This window comes from Rhinopithecus bieti, unplaced genomic scaffold, assembly GCF_001698545.2.
Source record: "Rhinopithecus bieti isolate Rb0 unplaced genomic scaffold, ASM169854v2 scaffold_63839, whole genome shotgun sequence".
Classification (NCBI taxonomy): domain Eukaryota; kingdom Metazoa; phylum Chordata; class Mammalia; order Primates; family Cercopithecidae; genus Rhinopithecus; species Rhinopithecus bieti.
Genome location: NW_016824336.1, coordinates 172,731 through 190,060, shown reverse-complemented (window position 1 = coordinate 190,060; position 17,330 = coordinate 172,731). Strand labels below are relative to the sequence as shown.

Genomic DNA, 17,330 nt, shown 5'->3' with positions numbered 1-17,330 from the left:
ATTGGGTTTTCTTGATATTGAGATGGTGTGATTTGTTATTTACCTTTTGAAATTAATGCTTATCAGAAGGTTTACAATATTTTCTCACATTCCACAGCTGTCTTTTTTCTCGTTTGCTGGCAGAACTTATTTACTTATGATACAATTTTCATTGTCCATTTTGCTTTTTGTTGCCTGTGCGTTTGAGGTCATGTCCAAAAAATCATTTCCAAGAAAGATTTCAAGAAGCTTTTCCCTTGTCTTCTACTACTTTTACAGTTTCAAGTGTAACAATTAAGTGTCCAATGTCATTCTTCTATACATGGACACTGTTTTCCCAACACCGTTTATTGAAGAGACTCTTCATTCAAAGGTCTTGGAAACTTTGTCAAATATCAATTGACAATAACTGTATCCACTTCTTGGCTCTCTCTTCCAGTGGCCTAGACATCTGTTTTTATGTCAGTACTATGTTTCTTTGATTACTATACCTCAGTATATTTTGAAAACATGTAATGTGATACCGTCTGCTATGTCCTTGTTTCTCAATATTGATTTGGCTATTTGTGTTTTATGTGTGTATAGTTCAATATAGGTTTTAGAATATTTTTCTATTTCTGCGAAACATGCCATTAGAATTTTTATAGGGGTTGCACTGAAGGTACTGATTGCATTGGGTAGCATGGCTGTTTTAACAGTATTATGTCTTCCAATTCATGAACACAGAGTACCTTTCCATTTATTTGTCATCAATTCTTTAATTTTCGGCTTACAGCTTTTTTTAACCCGCTTAAATTCATTCCTAAGTGGTTTTATTGCTTTCGATGCTTTGTAAGTGGGATTTCTAAAATTCTTTTTCAGATAGTTCAGTGTTAGTACATAAGGGCATGAATTTTTCCAGTTGATTTTGTATCCTGTAAATTTACTTAATTTGTTTATTAGTATAATAATGTTTTGGTGGAATCTAAATTTTTCTGTATATAAAATTATGTCATCTGCAAACAGAAAATTTTATTTATCTGTTTAGATGCCTTTTATTTCTTTCTTGCCTCATTGTTCTGACTTGTATTTCAAGTACTATATTGAATAAATATGGTGAGAGTGGGCATCCTTGCCTTATTCCAAATAAGACTTTGGCTTTTAGTTGTTGAGTATGATGTTAGCTGTGGGGTTTTCATACATAACTTTCATTAGGTTGAGCTACATTCCATCTGCATCTAATTTGTTGCAAGATTTTTAAAATCCTGAAAAAATGTTGAATTTTGCCAAATGATTTTTTTCTGTTTCCATTAAGATAATCTTAATAGATTAAGGAAATTATTTTTAATTTGATCTTAAAATATCTTCTTCATCTTATTAATGTGGTATATCATATTTGATTGGCATGTATTGAATCATCCTTGTCTTCTAGGCATAAATCCCACTTGATCATACTGTACAATTCTCTTTATGTGTGGCTGAATTCAATTTGCTAGTATTTTTTTGAGGACTTTTGCATCTATGATCAGGGATATTGGCCTGTAATTCAATTTTCTTGTGGTGTCCTTGTTGGACTTTGGTATCAGGGAAACATTGACCTTGTAAAAATAATTGGGAATTTTCCCTCCTTTTCAGTCTTTTTGAGAAGTTTGAGAAGAATTGGTGCTAACTATTCTTGTTTTTTTGGAGTGCAAACACCTTTTTTGCTATAGGTTTTAATTGAAAAGATCTGTGAACTAAAGGGTGTATTTTCCAAGGGCATGCTGGCAACAGAAAATGAAATGATAGAAACTTCCCATGTTTCTATCCTTCCTCTGGCATTGTCATATCCTATTTGTTTCCTGAAACATCCCATTAAGACTCTTGTGATTAAAAAGACAAAAGCAAGTATTTATAAAAGTCCATCAGGTTCCTCAGTAAAGCTGAAGTCACACACTAGAGACAGGTGGTCTGAACGATAATTGAAGGAAGGTAGCCTGTTGGGTCCAATCTGTTCTTCAGTGAGCAGATCGAGAGCTGACCTTACATTTAGAGCATGTTTAGAATACCAGATGTAATCCAGGGTGTGCCTGCACTCCCCTGAGGTCTGGATCTTCCAGGTAGTGTATGGGGGTTCTGACTGCCCATCAGCACTCAGCAGCTTGTAGGCACTGTTCTGGTTGAGGCTGCAGGAAGCAAAGTGTTTGTAGACCTCTTCTGTTGGCTCTGTGTTGAAGTCCCCACACACAACAAGGGAAATCTTGGCTCCTTGGGTGATGTTTTACAGGTTCTGAAGGAGGTCACAGCCTTGAGCTGATCGAAACCGCTCCCAGCCAGTGCATGCTTTTAGATGGGTGACAGCGATACAGAACTGTCGGCCTGACTCCTTGCACTCCAGGGTCTATGCAATGGCCACCTGGTTGGTTTTCAATGTCATGGCTGTCAGCCTAATATTGGCACTGTTGACTAGCTTGAATCGGTTTTGAAGAAAAAATAAGGCACAGCCATCTGGTCCATTGTTGTGTTCTACATCTAGACAAGGTGACCAGGGTTTCGGGAAAAACGTGCCTTGATAGCCTAGTCTACTGAGGAGTGGTTGGAAGGTGTCAAAATAGTGGTTCACCTCTTGGAGGCACAATATATCAGGCTGGTAGGCCAGGATTTCTTCTAGGATGAGACATTTCCTTTCTTTCCATTTGAGTGCTTCAACAGGGCATTGTACAAAGTTGTCTTTGCCTTCTCCAAGAGCTTGGGTGAGGATGTTCCATTGCATAAACCTGATAGGCGGGCGGGTGGGTACTAAGGCAATCTGTCCTCAGATCCACAAAATCCCTCTGGAACCGGGGAGGTTGGGTGTGCAGGATGGCCCTGCATTCCTCAAGAAGCTCTTTAGGATCGGTGGGCTCCAGATGTTCTGGGTCAGGTGACACCAAATACTCTGGGTGCTGGGAGGCAGCGCTGCTGTTCAGTGTCTTGGCGAGAGCACTGTAGAGTCTGCTTGTACCGGTTCCCATGGAACACTCTGACCTCGCGGCGCCAGAGGCCGTTGAGACCGCCCTAATTATTCTTTAAATGTATAATTTGCCAGTGAGGTCATCAGGTCCTGGGCTTTTCTTTGTTGCGAAGTTTTTACTTTTTGATTCAATCTCCTTACTAGTTATTGTTTCATTCACATTGACTATTTGTAATTTTGACTTAGTAAGTTGCATGTTTCTATTAATATGAATGTATTCGTTTCTTCTTGGTCAATTGGTTGATATATAATTGTTCCATGTGTTTTATGATCTCTTGCAGTTTTGTTCTGTCAATTGTAAAGTCTTTCATTTGTAATTTTTAGTCATTTCTTAGTCTAACTAAAAGTTTATCAATTGTACCTTGATGTTTTCTATTGTTTTCTAGTCTGTTTTTTTAAAATTTCTGCTCTGATCTTTATTATTGTGTTTATTCTTCTGAATTTTGCTTAATTTGTTTTCTTCTCTAGTTTTTTATTCTATAAAGTTAGGTTGCTGGAGATCATTCATTTTTTCTTAATTTAGGCATTTGTTACTATATACTTCTCTCAGATCTGCTTTTGCTGCATCCAGTACATTTTGATACCTCATATTTTTATATGTCTTAACATTTTATTTTTCTTAATTTCTTATTTGACCGTCTGGTTTTTCAGAAGTGTATCATTTAATTTCCACCTATTTGAGAATTTTCCAGTTTTCCTCTTATTAATTTCTAGTTTAATACCATTGTGGTCAGAAACTATTTTCAATATTATTTTAATTTTCTTAAATGTGTTAAGACTTGTTTATTGACCTCACATATGATGTATCCTGGAGTATGTTCTGTGTGCACTTTGATTTTGTAGTTTTTTTTTATATTTAGAGATATATATTTTTTGTTTTGTTTTTCCTTTCAATTTTTCACCGTGTGCACTTGAAAAGAATGTGTATTCTGCTGCTGTTGAAGAGAACATTCTGTATGTATCCAGAAGGTCTAGACTGTTTAAATCTGCTGTTCCTTTACTGATTTTCTCCCTGAATAATCTACCCATTGTTTAAAGTGGGAGTATTGAAGTTCTCTACTATTATTGTATTGCTATTTATTGTTCCCTTCAGTTCTGTTAATATTTGCTTTATGTATTTAGTTGCTCTGATAAGTTTAATATTTTAGGTTTGTTGGTACATGTGAAGGTCTGTTGTACATGTTATCACATCACCCAAGTATTAAGCCCAGTACTCAATAGTTATCTGTTCTGTTCCTCTCCTTCTTCCCACCCTCCTACTTCAAGTAGACCCCAGTGTCTGTTTCCTTCTTTGTGTTCGTAAGATCTTATTTAGCTTCCACTTGTAAGTCAGAATATGTGGTATCTGGTTTCCTGTTCCTGTGTTAGTTTGCTAGGGATGATAGTCTCCAGCTCAATTTGCATTCCTGCAAATACATGATCTTATTCTTTTTTATGACTGCATAATACTTCATGGGGTATATGAAACACATTTTCTTTATCCAATTTGTCATTGATGGACATTTAGGTTCATTCCATGTCTTTGCTATTGTAAACAGTGCTGCAGTGAACATTTGCACGCATGTGTCTTTATGGTAGAATGGCTTATATTCCTTTGGGTATATACCCAGTAATGGGATTGCTGGGTCAAATGGTAGTCCTGCTTGTAGCTCTTTAAGAAATTACCCTACTGCTTTCCACAAATGGCTGAACTAATTTACACTCCCACCAACAGTGGATATGGGTTTCTTTTTATAATGGTCATTCTGACTGGTGTGAGGTGGTAACTGATTGTGGTTTTGATTTCTATTTCTCTAATGATCTGTGATATTGAACTTTTTTGAGAAGTGTCTGTTCATGTCCTTTGCCCACTTTTGTTTTTCTCTTGTAAATTTAAGTTCCCTGTAGATGCTGAATATTAGACTTTGTCAGATGCATTGTTTCTTAGTAATTTTTCGCATTCTACAAGTTGTCTATTTACTCTGTTAAGAGCTGCCCAGCAAAAGAAATTATCAAGTTTAATTAGATTCCATTTGTCAATTTTGCTTTTGTTGTGATTGCTTTTGGTTTCTTTGTCATGAAATCTTTGCCCATTCCTATGTCCAGGATGGTATTGCCTAGGCTGTCTTCCAGGATTTTTATAGTTTTGGGTTTCGCATGTAAGTCTTTAATCCATCTTGAGTTGATTTTTGCATATTGTGTAAGGAAAGAGTCCAGCTTCAGTCTTCTGCATATGGGTAGGCAGTTGTCTCAGTACCATTTATTGAATAAGGAGTCTTTTCTCCATTGCTTGTTTTTAGCAGCTTTGGCAAAGATCAGATTGTTGTAGATGTGTGATCTTATTTCTGAGCTCTCTATTCTGTTCCATTGGTCTATGTATCTGTTTTTGTACCAATATCATGCTGTTTTGGTCACTGTAGCCTCGTAGTATAAAGTTGGGTAATGTGATTCCTACAGCTCTGTTTTTTTTGCTTAGGATTGCCTTGGCTATTAAAATATTTTTTTCAAGTTCTGTGAAAAATACCATTGATAGTTTGATAGACATACTGTTGAATCTGTACATTTCTTTGGGCAAAATAGCCATTTTAATGATACTAATTCTTCCAAGGAATACAGGGAGGTGAAAGATCTCTATAATGAGAATTACAAAACATTGCTCAAAGAAATCAGAGAAGACACAAACAAATGATAAGTTGTTTAAATGACCATTTTGTCTGTAGTGTGCATAATGGGTTGGGAAAATACTGGTTTCCAAGCCGTTAGAATAGTCCCTGGAAACAGTGATAGTGGTTGGTTAAGTATGCTGATAATGGGAATAGAAAGAAAGACATTTGAAGATATTTAGTGAAATATCTAATACATTCTAAACCTAAATTCTATGTAGAATGTAAGGAGGAGAAAGGCATCAGGAAGGACTTCAGTTTTTATGGGTTTATAGCAGGGGAATGGAAAATGAGTAAATTAGATGGATGGATCTAATTAATGGTAAATTATGTGGATGGAGGTTTATTTCTATGAGCTGAAGATCTGAGAAAAGCCTAGTGCTGCTGTAGCCCAAAATGTATTTTGGAGATTATAAAGAAAGATGACTATGTGACTAACTTTGAAAGTGTTCCATGTCAGTTGAGAAAGCATACAGCACATTTATTGGGGGAAAAAAAGCAAAATTACAGTAAAATATGTCATTATTGAAAAGGTAATAAATTCTTACTACTTATGTGAATGCTCATATATAAGAAATGAAAGGAGAATGAGACCACCTTGTATTTGGATGGTCAGAAAATTGTAGCTGGAAGAGGAAAAGCCTTGGTCAGACCAGGATTTCAGAAATAAGTATAGAATATAGTGAAAGAGCAATTTTGTTATGAAAACACAAACATCAGATTCTGTAGAGTCAATGAGTTGATTAATGTGTGTGAAGATTTTAGACTGGGAATTAATGGAAGATAAAGTTGGAAAGATGTTTTAAGACCTGACAGTGAAGTGTCAGTATACCAGACAAAAGGTAAGATTTTGTCCATGAAGAAAGGGTGGGTCATTGAAAAATGGGGGAGTCTAATAAGAATTACATATTGGTCAATCCAGAAGACTATATATGCAGTGATGTTAAGTCAATCCACATTCTGAGCCACATCATGCCTAGTGATGAAAAACATATGCCTTCTGGAAATAAGGATAAATGAGTCAATATATGTACCTCACTAAAATTTTGCCTCACTAATAATGGTTTGGCTGTGTCCCCATTCAAATCTCAACTTGAATTTTATCTCCCAGAATTCCCACATGTTGTAGGAGTGACCCAGGGGAAGGTAACTGAATCATGGGGGCTGGTTTTTCCTGTGGTATTCTCGTGATAGTAAATATGTCTGATGAGATGATGGGTTTTATCAGGGGTTTAAACCACTTTTGCTTCCTGCTCATTATCTCTTGCCGCTGCCAAGTAAGAAGTGTCTTTTGCCTCCCACCATGATTCTGAGGCCTCCACAAACTGTAAGTCCAGTTAGACCTCTTTTGTTCCCAGTTTTGGGGTGTCTTTTCAGCAGCATGAAAACAGAATAATATACTCAGCATCCCAGGATCCACTTCAGATAGCAGTTGAATTAAGCATAGTGTACATTGACTTCCACATTGACATCATAGCATTGATTTTTCCACAAAACTTCACAAATTCTCCGGGATCTATCGTTGACCAAGACATGCAGCAATAGTGTTTGCTTCTTCTACCTCTCATGTGTGTGGTTATTTATGGCATGCTCACTGCTGGTGAAATAAGCCTCTTCTTGACAATCACCTGTTTTATCAAAGTCCTTTGGCTCTATTAGCTGGGGACTCACAACTCAACCATATAGCAGTAAACTCTACCCTATATTTCACTTCTAAATACTGCTTTCTTAGATTTCTAGAAACACTCAGGCTTGATCTCACCTATATTTCTACTCTAAAAAATTAAAACAAGAACAAAGGTCTTTAGGAAAATCTTTTAAAGGAAGATTTACTTCTTATAGTAAAAATGTAACAGTGCAGTAAACCTGGTGTCTAAAAGGGTTTATTTGCTAAATCATCGAATACATTTTTAAATGCAGTGTCTACTATTCCATAAAGATTCAATTGCATTATGTGGAGAATGTTTATTAGATTTTCACTAGCAAAAAATGGAGAATTTTGGCAGCAGAGTTTATTTTTATTATTGTACTTATGTATTTTTTTTTTTTTTAATAATAACACCAATGTATAGGTCAGTAAGAATGTCCACATTTGTGGAAGTTTTATCTTTAGATCTTTCCACAAATGAGATTTTAGACATGTCAGCATCTCAGTCAGGGCCAAGATTAGGGTGATTCAAGTGAGGACAAGGTACTACATTAAAATATTATTTATCTCGATCTCAGTTTTCCACACCTCCTTTTAATTTGATGCCTCAGGCAAGTAACTAAATTGACTTTAGTCCAAAACAAGGAAGTTAAGAAAATGGCTTTTTAAGTTTGTCTGTGACAACCTCTCATACCTGGTGATTCTCTTTAGCAATTAGTGCCAGAAATCCCACTCTACATTCAGTCATAATGCTTCTTCAGGACCACACTGTCCTCTGATCTGAGAGTAGCACCTCCAAGCCAGCATTTAGAAAATCAGCCTTGAATCTTGGAATAAAAGTACCTAATTTTCATTAGTAATGTCACTGCTCAGAATGAGAAGTATAAAACAATGGTTAACAAAGTTTAATGAACATATTAATCACTTGGGGATTTGGTTAAAATACAGATTCTGAGTATGTAAGTTTGGTGTGTGATATGGTTTAGATATTTGTGTCCTCCAAATCTCATGTTGAAATGTGATTCCAAATGCTACAAGTGGGGCCTGATCGGAGGTCACTGGAACATAACACCATCCCCTTGGTGATAAGTGAGTTCTTGCTGAGTTAGTTCACATGAGATCTCATTGTTTAAAATAATGTAGCACCTCCCCCCACCCCCTTGGTCTGGTTCTTGCCATGTGACTCACCTGCACCCATTCACCTTCTGCCACAAAAGAAATCTTGCCAACCAGAAGCAGGTGATGGTGCCTTGCTTCCTGTACAGCCTGCAGAACCATGAGCCAATCAAACTATTTTCTTTATAAATTACCCAGTCTCAGGTGTTTCTTTATAGTGATTCAAGAACACACTAACATAGTGTAGGATTTAAATATATTTCTATATATCTAAAAAGCTCCCATGTAGTGATGTCCCTCCATGGCTCATGCTTTGTGTAGCAAATCCCCCAAATCTGAAAGTATTAGAGATATCCAAAGGTTTTGATTTTTTCAAGTTACTGTATCCCAGTCAGCATCTTTTTCTTTTAAGACTCAAAATGCTGATGGATAGGGGACACATGATATTGAAAACAGACTACAGAATTACACTGGATTTTGGCTACAACTGAACAATTCCCATACATGAAAAGTATGATCATCTCCATTAAAATATTTGTCTACCCTAACTCATGTCTGCACCATGACAAATAATCCTTCCAACAACTAAGAGTGGCCAACCTATCATTAAAAATCGCCATGGCACACGTTTACCTATGTAACAAACCTGCACATGCACCTTGGAACTTAAAATAAGAAAAAACCTTTGGCAAAGGCGATATCTGCCTATGGTACTTGTACTCTAGAGAATAATCCCTAACAGTACTGGAAACTGAAGACATCGTTATGGCGTCAAAACCCTGTATCACACTCGCTGAAAGTAAAATCGCCCACTCCTAATGAAGCAAAACTAAAAATTCTATTCACATAGGAGCTTATCTTGCACAGTAAACAATTTGAATTCTGTTCTCAATGTATGGTAAGCAAAAAGAACCAGCAACTAAACAACATAGCAAAGAAATGTGATAGAGCCAAATCTATCTCACTTTTTTTTTTTTTTTTAATATAGCCTTATAACTGCAGTTGGAAACAATCTGGCAGGAAAGAAAATATGCAGCCTGAGAGACTGTGCACACTTCTCTAGTCAAACAAGTTATACATGTGGCCCTTACTGTAATCACACCATACTGTAATATTCCTCTACCAAAAAGTGAGTTGAAAGACTATCAAAAGATGATCAAAGAGCTACTAACACTAATGTTTATCCTCTAGTAACCATAAAAATAAGATTTGGTTTGAATAAAAAATATATTTACTCCTTAAGACACAGAATGTCTTGGTGGCATTGGTGGTTGCCTCACAAAGGTAGTTTATTCATCTCCTTCTTGGCCTCTTAATTATCCCAGCTGCTTTTACTATAATCTTTAATAAAGAAACTTGCTTCTCTATGGGCTCCAATACTCTCTCATCTCTATCTGCTTTCCTTGGTTTATATCATGGTCCTGGAAAGTACTTTCTGGATCCATGTCTTTTGTGACATTTCATCACGCTTAGAATCTTGTCAAGGAAGAACAAATCAGCTAGATGACACAAATATACTATCTTACATTTCTGGAGATTAGAAGTTCTATGTGGTTCTTACAGGACTAAAATCAGTGCTTCATTTTTACTGGAGGTTCCAGGAGAGAATCTGTTTTCTTGTTTTTTTTTTTTTCTAGTTTCTACAAGTTACCTACTTTCCTAGGCTTGTACCCCCTTCTTCCATTTTCAGAGAGGATCATGTCAACTTCTGCATTTTTCATATTTCCCTTCTGATTTTAACCCCTATTTTCTTTCTATAAATCCCCTTCTGATTGCATTGGGACTACCTGGACAATCCAGGATAATCTGCCCATCTCCAGAAACTTGACTTCATCACATCCACAGTCTTTTACCCTGCAAGGTAACATATTTGCAGGTTCTGAGGATTTGAACACTGACAGCTTTAGGGGGCTAGAAATTTGTCTACTACAGTACCTTATCTGTTCCCAAATAAACACAAACAATAGTTTTGACAAATGCTTTGCCCCTTCAAAACATGGAGAGCATTATTCCAACCTCAAAAATCAGTTTCCTTTTTTACTTCTTTACTCTGGGACTCAGGCTGATGGAGCACCTGCTATCTGGAGTATTACCAAGAGACTTGCAGAAAAAAATAGAGCTCTGGGTGATTTTATACTGAAAAATAAAGGTCCCATAAGTGACACACATTACTCCTGCTCACAAATTATTAACCATGACCAGTCTTATGGAGCTACACTATCACAAGAGTGCTAGAAAGTGTAATCTCAACATGTATCCAGAAAAGAGAAACAAAAATAGATATTAAATATCACCATTAATCACCCCAGGAAGTGATACCCTATAGGTACCTTTCATTCTCAGTGCAATTATTAACTTCTTAATAAGTGATTTCTCTTATTTTATTAAAATTTTACAGGCCATAAGCTCTGGAAAACTGGCATAGGTACATGTACTGGAAAATGTAAACGAAGTATTTCTTAGTCTACTCTTGTATTATGAAGTCTATGTTCTTCAGGAATGAAAAGCACAAATTGGATTAGACTAAATATTGGCTTCAAAGAAAGTCATTTTTCTTAGGGTAACTGCTCTAAGGTCTATCAGTTGAAATTTAGGGCCAATAATGTGTTAATCTTGTATGCCTTTAAATATTTAGACTTTTTAAACAGCATGGAATATGCGATTTATTCAACTTGACAGGTGCTGAAATGGAAAAACAACTTGAAGGAACTTTAACTCTGAGTATCTGAGTAAGACTAGACTATACTAGACTATATTGATGTGTAATATAATAAATATTGAACTTTTTTGTACTTTAGATTTTGCCTTCCAAGATAAATTTAATATTTTTTATGTTTATAAATTTTACATAATTTCTCCTTTGATTTTGATGAAATTAGAAGGCCCATGCACAACTAAAAGGAATATCTCTATAATTGACATTGTAGCTTGGGATTATTTCTGCCACTTAATGTATATAAGATTACATAATATATATTAACTTAGACAATATGGATAAAAAATGAGTAAAGATGGGAAGATAATCTAATATAAAGTGAGATCTTAGAGTTATCTTAAGTAATTCACTCATATAAGTTATTATTATTAGTCTTTCTGGGAAACTTTTAGCCCCTAAACCAACTGCTAACCCATGATTCCCACGAAGATTCAGGAGGAGCAGTGGGTGAAATTGGAGATACTAACTCATTAAGGTGGAACTAGTCTTAAAATTGATGACCCTCCTAGTTTAACCAGGGGGGGGGGAAAGATCTACCCCATTGAGTAAAAAAAGAAAAAAATTGGAGGGCAGTTCTGGGGGAAGTGATTTATCCTTAATTTCTTATTTTCCTAGAAGAGACTTTTTACTTGTGGGGAGTCTATATCATCTGCATTCTGTGCCATTTGAAGTAAAAGAGGCTGGGCATGATTCAAGCTTTGCAGCATCTTTATAATAAACTATTTTTAAGTCACAGACTTGTTGAATTCTTTTTTCTTGCTTGTCTTTCTAGTAAATTGGGACAGAAAAAGGGTGTTTTTCTTTGTATTGCCTAAATGTATTTTTTCAGATATCTGAAAAAACTCCTAATCTAAGTAATTTTTAAGAGTTTTCTTCAAGCATATATCTGCTTTGTTTAAATCTTATCTGTTTTCATCAGAAAAGTTTTTATATCTCTTCAGGATTTTATTCACCAACTTTTTCATTCATAGAGATTGCTAGAGCAAAAGGACAATAGTGAGGAAGAAAACAGGAGACTTCTTGTTGCGATCTCTACCTTGAAACTCCTTACCCTGACTATATTTCTAGAAGGCTTATGTCCACCTAAGTTTAAAAAAAAAAAAAAAAAAAAAAAAAAAAACAAGGTGCCAGAAGACTATAAAATAATTAGTATTTTTTTTTAGAAACCTACTAAGCACAATTTCAATTCCTTCTTAAATCTTTTGGTTATAATTGCAGGCAAAGGTGCCATCCTCAACATGAATTTCTGTCTTCCTTATGATTATTTTCAAAATGTTCAGTTCATTATCAAATCATAAGGAAATGTTTTCTTTTCCCCATTTCTCATTTCTAATATATGCCATCTATTTGATAGATAGAAATAGACTCCTAAGCCTTCCTTCTATCCCACTCTACCTCCTGCCTTGCCTATTATAGAGTTGAATCAACTAGATCATTTAATTTCCAGTGAAATAAATTTTAAAAGAGACAGTTATTATTTATATATAGTTAGAAATAATGGGGCTTACTCAGTACAAAGCAAATGCTTCATAAATAACTACTTATTACAGGGTAGTAGTAATGTTGGCACTGCTAAGACCCTGATAGTTTGTTGTGAGAGGGTGTTCTGTGCACCAAAGAATAATTAGCAGCATACCTTCCCTTCTACCCACTAAATGCTAGTAGGACTGACACAGTTGTGGTAATGAAAAATGTCTGTAGACATTGCCAAGTATTCCCAGAGAAGGGGGAGGAAAATCATCCCTGATTGAGATCTAGTGATGCAATAGGTTTTGTGTCTTTCCCATTCTACTAAGCGATTCAGATTCTTAAAAAATCTTATATTCTTTTGACCTCATTTGTAAATAAAACCACTCCTAGCATTATACCTCTGCACCAATGCATCAAATTGAAATGTAACTAGCAAGTCTTAGAGCATATGGGGAGGAGGCAGAGCTTTAATTAAGTGCTTGCATATGGATGAAAAAATTAATTAAAGTTTCAGTAGTGTGTCATTAAAATCTCTGTGACATGTTAAATCACTGAGACTACTCCTAAGGAGTAGAAGTGAAGGTAAGATATTTTTGCTAATTCTTTGGCATATAATACCACACTTGGAGACTCGTTTTGCTCCTTCCTCTGTTTCAGATTGTTTTCCTGGAGCTCATTAAACAATCTTCTGACTGCCTTCATAAACATTATTTGGAGCATTTTATTTTTTTAATCAATTCATCCTGTTTTCCTCGGACTCTCTCATGCTCAGCACCATATTAAGTTCCGGCTGCCCTCTAATTTCCTCATCAATTTCTTATAGATTTATCATATCTACAATTTGTGAAGCTAAAATTCCAGAGGAAAAAAAAAGGCATTGAACCAGTTCAGAAAATCTGCAGCCATCTTTGGAGGAGAGCAGAATCTATGCAGAAATGCTTCAGGTACATCTGCTATTGGATAGATACTTCAGATAGATGTGTTTTACAAAGCCAAAGTCAATAACTGGAAACCAGGGTATTAACATCATTGATCAAACCTTAATAATCTAAGAATTATGGGGATTAAACTCATATTGATGTCACTCTTTTATGACTATTGATCATAAAGTGAGGAGGTTGAAAAGACTCAAATTGTAGAAAACAGACTTAAACAATTTATAATAAATCTAAATGTTGAGGATTGACTATTTACTAGATATTATTATTGAGTTACATGTATTAAATTTTTTCAAGAATCCTAGAAAGTAATTCTTATTTCTCAGATACAGATGACAAAAATTGAGGCAAGGAAATATTAGGTAGATTATACAAGGGCAAATAGTAAGAACAAGATTCAAATTTTAGCCAACCCAACTTCTGAGTCAGTGCTCCTAAGATAGAATGGGGTTGATGTTAATATCCTTGTCTTCTGAAACTTTATTATCCCATAATTAGGGAGATATTTTCAACACATAGTTTATATATTTAAGTCTTAAGCCAGACAGAATCTTGTAAGGTTAAAGTTAAGTTTCTTATGATAAGTCAGTGAATTTTCTGGCAGGAAGTGAAAGACAGGCTAGAGAAGAGACAAGTTCACCAGGATTTTCAAAGTAAATATTTTCGTGTTGTTTTGTTTTCTTGGAATGTTAGAGAAGATGGATATATACTTTAGGATAATAAGCATAATAATTTTAAAAAAACATTATTAATGCGTTTTATACTTTGTAAAGCACTCAAAGACTTCTCTAACTTACTGTACATGCATGACACCCATTTTAATGACAAAACTGAGCGAGGTTAAGATCTATGACTTCAGGATTGCAACCACCCTGAAATTCTACCAGTGACCTTAATGATGATAGGATTATTATTCAGTGCCCAATTTACGCTTGTATCTTTTCCTAAAATTGCCTGCCTCTCCAAACACAAATAACCATGCAAACATCCACATGCTCACATCTCCCTATACACACACAGTTCTACTGAATATCTCTCCTTTCTCTTAGATCCTCTGCATACAAGGAGTACATTTGTGTTAGGGCATTATTGCATTGCTATTAATACATATCTGAGACTGGGTAATTTACAAAGAAAAGAGGTTTAATTGGCTCATGGTTCTTCAGGCCTTATAGGAAGCATGGTGCTGGCATCTGCTCTGCTTCTAGGGGGCCTCGGGAAGCTTACAATTTTGGTCGAAGGCAAAGGGGAACAGGCACATCACATGGCAGGAGCAAGTGAGAGAAAGGGTGGGTGGGGAGGTGCCACATGCTTTTCAATGACCAGATCTTATGATAACTCACTATGGAAGACAGCATCTGCTCCCACAACCCAAACACCTCCCACCAGGCCCCGCCTCCCACATGAGATTTGGGCAGGGACAAATATCCAAATAATATCAAGATTCGTAAGTCTTCAGTTAACAAAAGTGCACTTAGCTACCTAAGGGTTCCTGGGATCCTTTTTGTTTACTCCCACAAAGCCTAGGTTAGGGAATCATTGTGAGTTGATGTTTGGGTAATAGTTTATCATCAATACTCAAAGGCAAACTATGAAAATAATGGACAAAATAATCTGGAAGTATATTCATTGAGAATATGTCTGAAACTTTTGTAGAATTGATATATTTGATCTTCTTTCCCCTCAAGAGCCTTTCTTGCAGGGGTGGGGAGGGAGAAAAGGAAAACCTTGTTATAGTCCATTGAAATGTCATGTAACACTACCACTGCTAACAACAACATGCAGTCTACACCGTTGCTCTTTGAAACAGAGAACTGCAGTTTCTCATCAAGGAATTTCATTGTATAAAAGGTTGCCTGATTAAAGTGAAGGTGATTATATAAGGGCCTGCCCAGGATGGGGGTTGGGAAAAGGGTGATGAGGCGGTGGAAGACAGCAAAACCTGGAAGTACTATTTTAACAGATACTCATGATTATTTCAAAATACAAAGTCTCTCTTCCCTTATTACCAAACCTCTAGTTTCAAATCACTTGTTCGATTCCAATTCTGTTACTAATATGATTACCAGTATCAAATATTATGTTTATTGTAAAAATATTATATTTTAAATAATAATCAGGGTTGGCTTAAAGAGGGCTTAGAAAAGGTGACCTTTAGCCAAAGGTGAGTCAGAACATTTTTCAAATTGAATATTTTTTTTCTTATTGATGTTAAAAGCCCTCATTTCTCCTGCCTACTCTATATTCCTCAAGCATTGCATATCACATTCTAGAACCAGATGGCTTAAGCAAAATGTTATTAGGCTACTACCTAGCTACTTCCTCTTCTTTGCCCCTAGGATTCTGGGCACAGATTGGTTGCTGCCAGGCATCTGAAAGCTCCAAGGAGGAAAGACTATTCTCATCCCACTCTCTCTGTCCTCACAGCTGGAGAGGTGTCACCATGACAGCTGCACTGGTTTTCCAGCATCCTTAAACCATTCCTATTGAGCTCTACACACAAGAAATCTTCCTGTACCTCATAATTAGATGTGTGAAAGTAATCAAAGTCAGAGAAATATGGTTATTTTATAATTTCAGGGGGCTCTTTCAAATGAATTTCAATAAGACCTTGCATCATGTTTATCAAACATTTTATGCTCTAGCAAAGAGTTTTTAAAAATTAAAATATCACATTGGATAAGTTAAATATAGAGAAATTTTTCAGGCTTATGGAAGAGGCTGAGTCTGAAGTCTGACACCCAGAACTAAGAAAATTCAAGGCTACTTGGGTCCTAGAAAATAGCTAGGGTTTAGGAAACAGAGGAATCATGCTGGAGTTCCAAGAATATCAAGGACTTTATGCTGGATGTGTAAGAATACCAAGGTTTTGAGTCAATCAAACCTAGTGTTGAAGACTGACCACATAATAGATATGATAGTATGATTTCCACAGGCGATAGAAGGAAACACTAGGCCGGGCACGGTGGCTCGTGCCTGTAATCCTAGCACTTTGAGAGGCTGAGGCGAGTGGATCACCTGAGGTCAGGAGTTCGAGACCAGCCTGGCCAACACTGAGAAACTCTGTCTCTACTAAAAATACAAAATATTAACCAGGCATGGTGGTGGGCATCTGTAAACCCAGCAGCTTGGGAAGCTGAGGCAGGAGAATTGCTTAAACCCAGGAGATGGAGGTTGTGGTGAGTCAAGATCGTGCCATTGCACTCCAGCCTGGGCAACAAGAGCAAAACTCCGTCTTAAAAAAAAAAAAAGAAGGAAACACTAATGCTTCTGTCTCACAATGCATACTTGCCCACTTGGCTTAGTACTGTCATATAGGTTAGTGCTCACCATATATCATTTTCTTTCATTTCCTGGGTTCCAGACATGTCTTGAGGATCAGCCCAGATATGGTGTTAATTTAATTGTACCTAACCAACTTCAGCAGGATCTGGACTACCTGAAGAACTTTGGTAAAATAATAAGTGCACCATTTTTCTGGTCTCTTCTAAAGCTACCATTCTTAAGTGTTACTACAAAGACACTGGTGAAACTTGAGGACGACAATAGAAAATTCATGACAGGCCGGAGAGCCTTCCTTTTCCTTCTCATTGATTCCATCTCTAATCATTGCATTTTATATTATTTTTCTACAAAAATAAGTGTAGCTTCAACCTTTTCTACCATACATCTTCCCAGGAAGATAGTGCCAATTAATCGAAAATAGAATAAGATATTAAGACAAAATATGTGTGTGTGTGTGTGAATATATATATCACACATATTATATATTTGATATATCACACATATTATATATCACATATATTAAATATATAATACATATATTATATATATTATATATGTATACACA

The 17,330-nt window shown here is 36.0% G+C and overlaps 1 long non-coding RNA gene and 1 pseudogene across 1 annotated transcript; one reads left to right on the top strand and one right to left on the bottom strand.

Moving 5' to 3' along the window:
* Nucleotides 1-1,849: 1,849 nt before the first annotated feature.
* On the bottom strand, nucleotides 1,850-2,999 carry LOC108522181 (nocturnin pseudogene; annotated as a pseudogene).
* Nucleotides 3,000-3,040: 41 nt separating this feature from the next.
* LOC108522182 (uncharacterized) lies at nucleotides 3,041-15,884 on the top strand. The gene is made up of 3 exons (XR_001883398.1): nucleotides 3,041-3,135; nucleotides 13,366-13,486; nucleotides 15,820-15,884. It is a non-coding gene; the product is annotated as an uncharacterized LOC108522182 (long non-coding RNA).
* The last annotated feature ends 1,446 nt before the right edge of the window (nucleotides 15,885-17,330 follow it).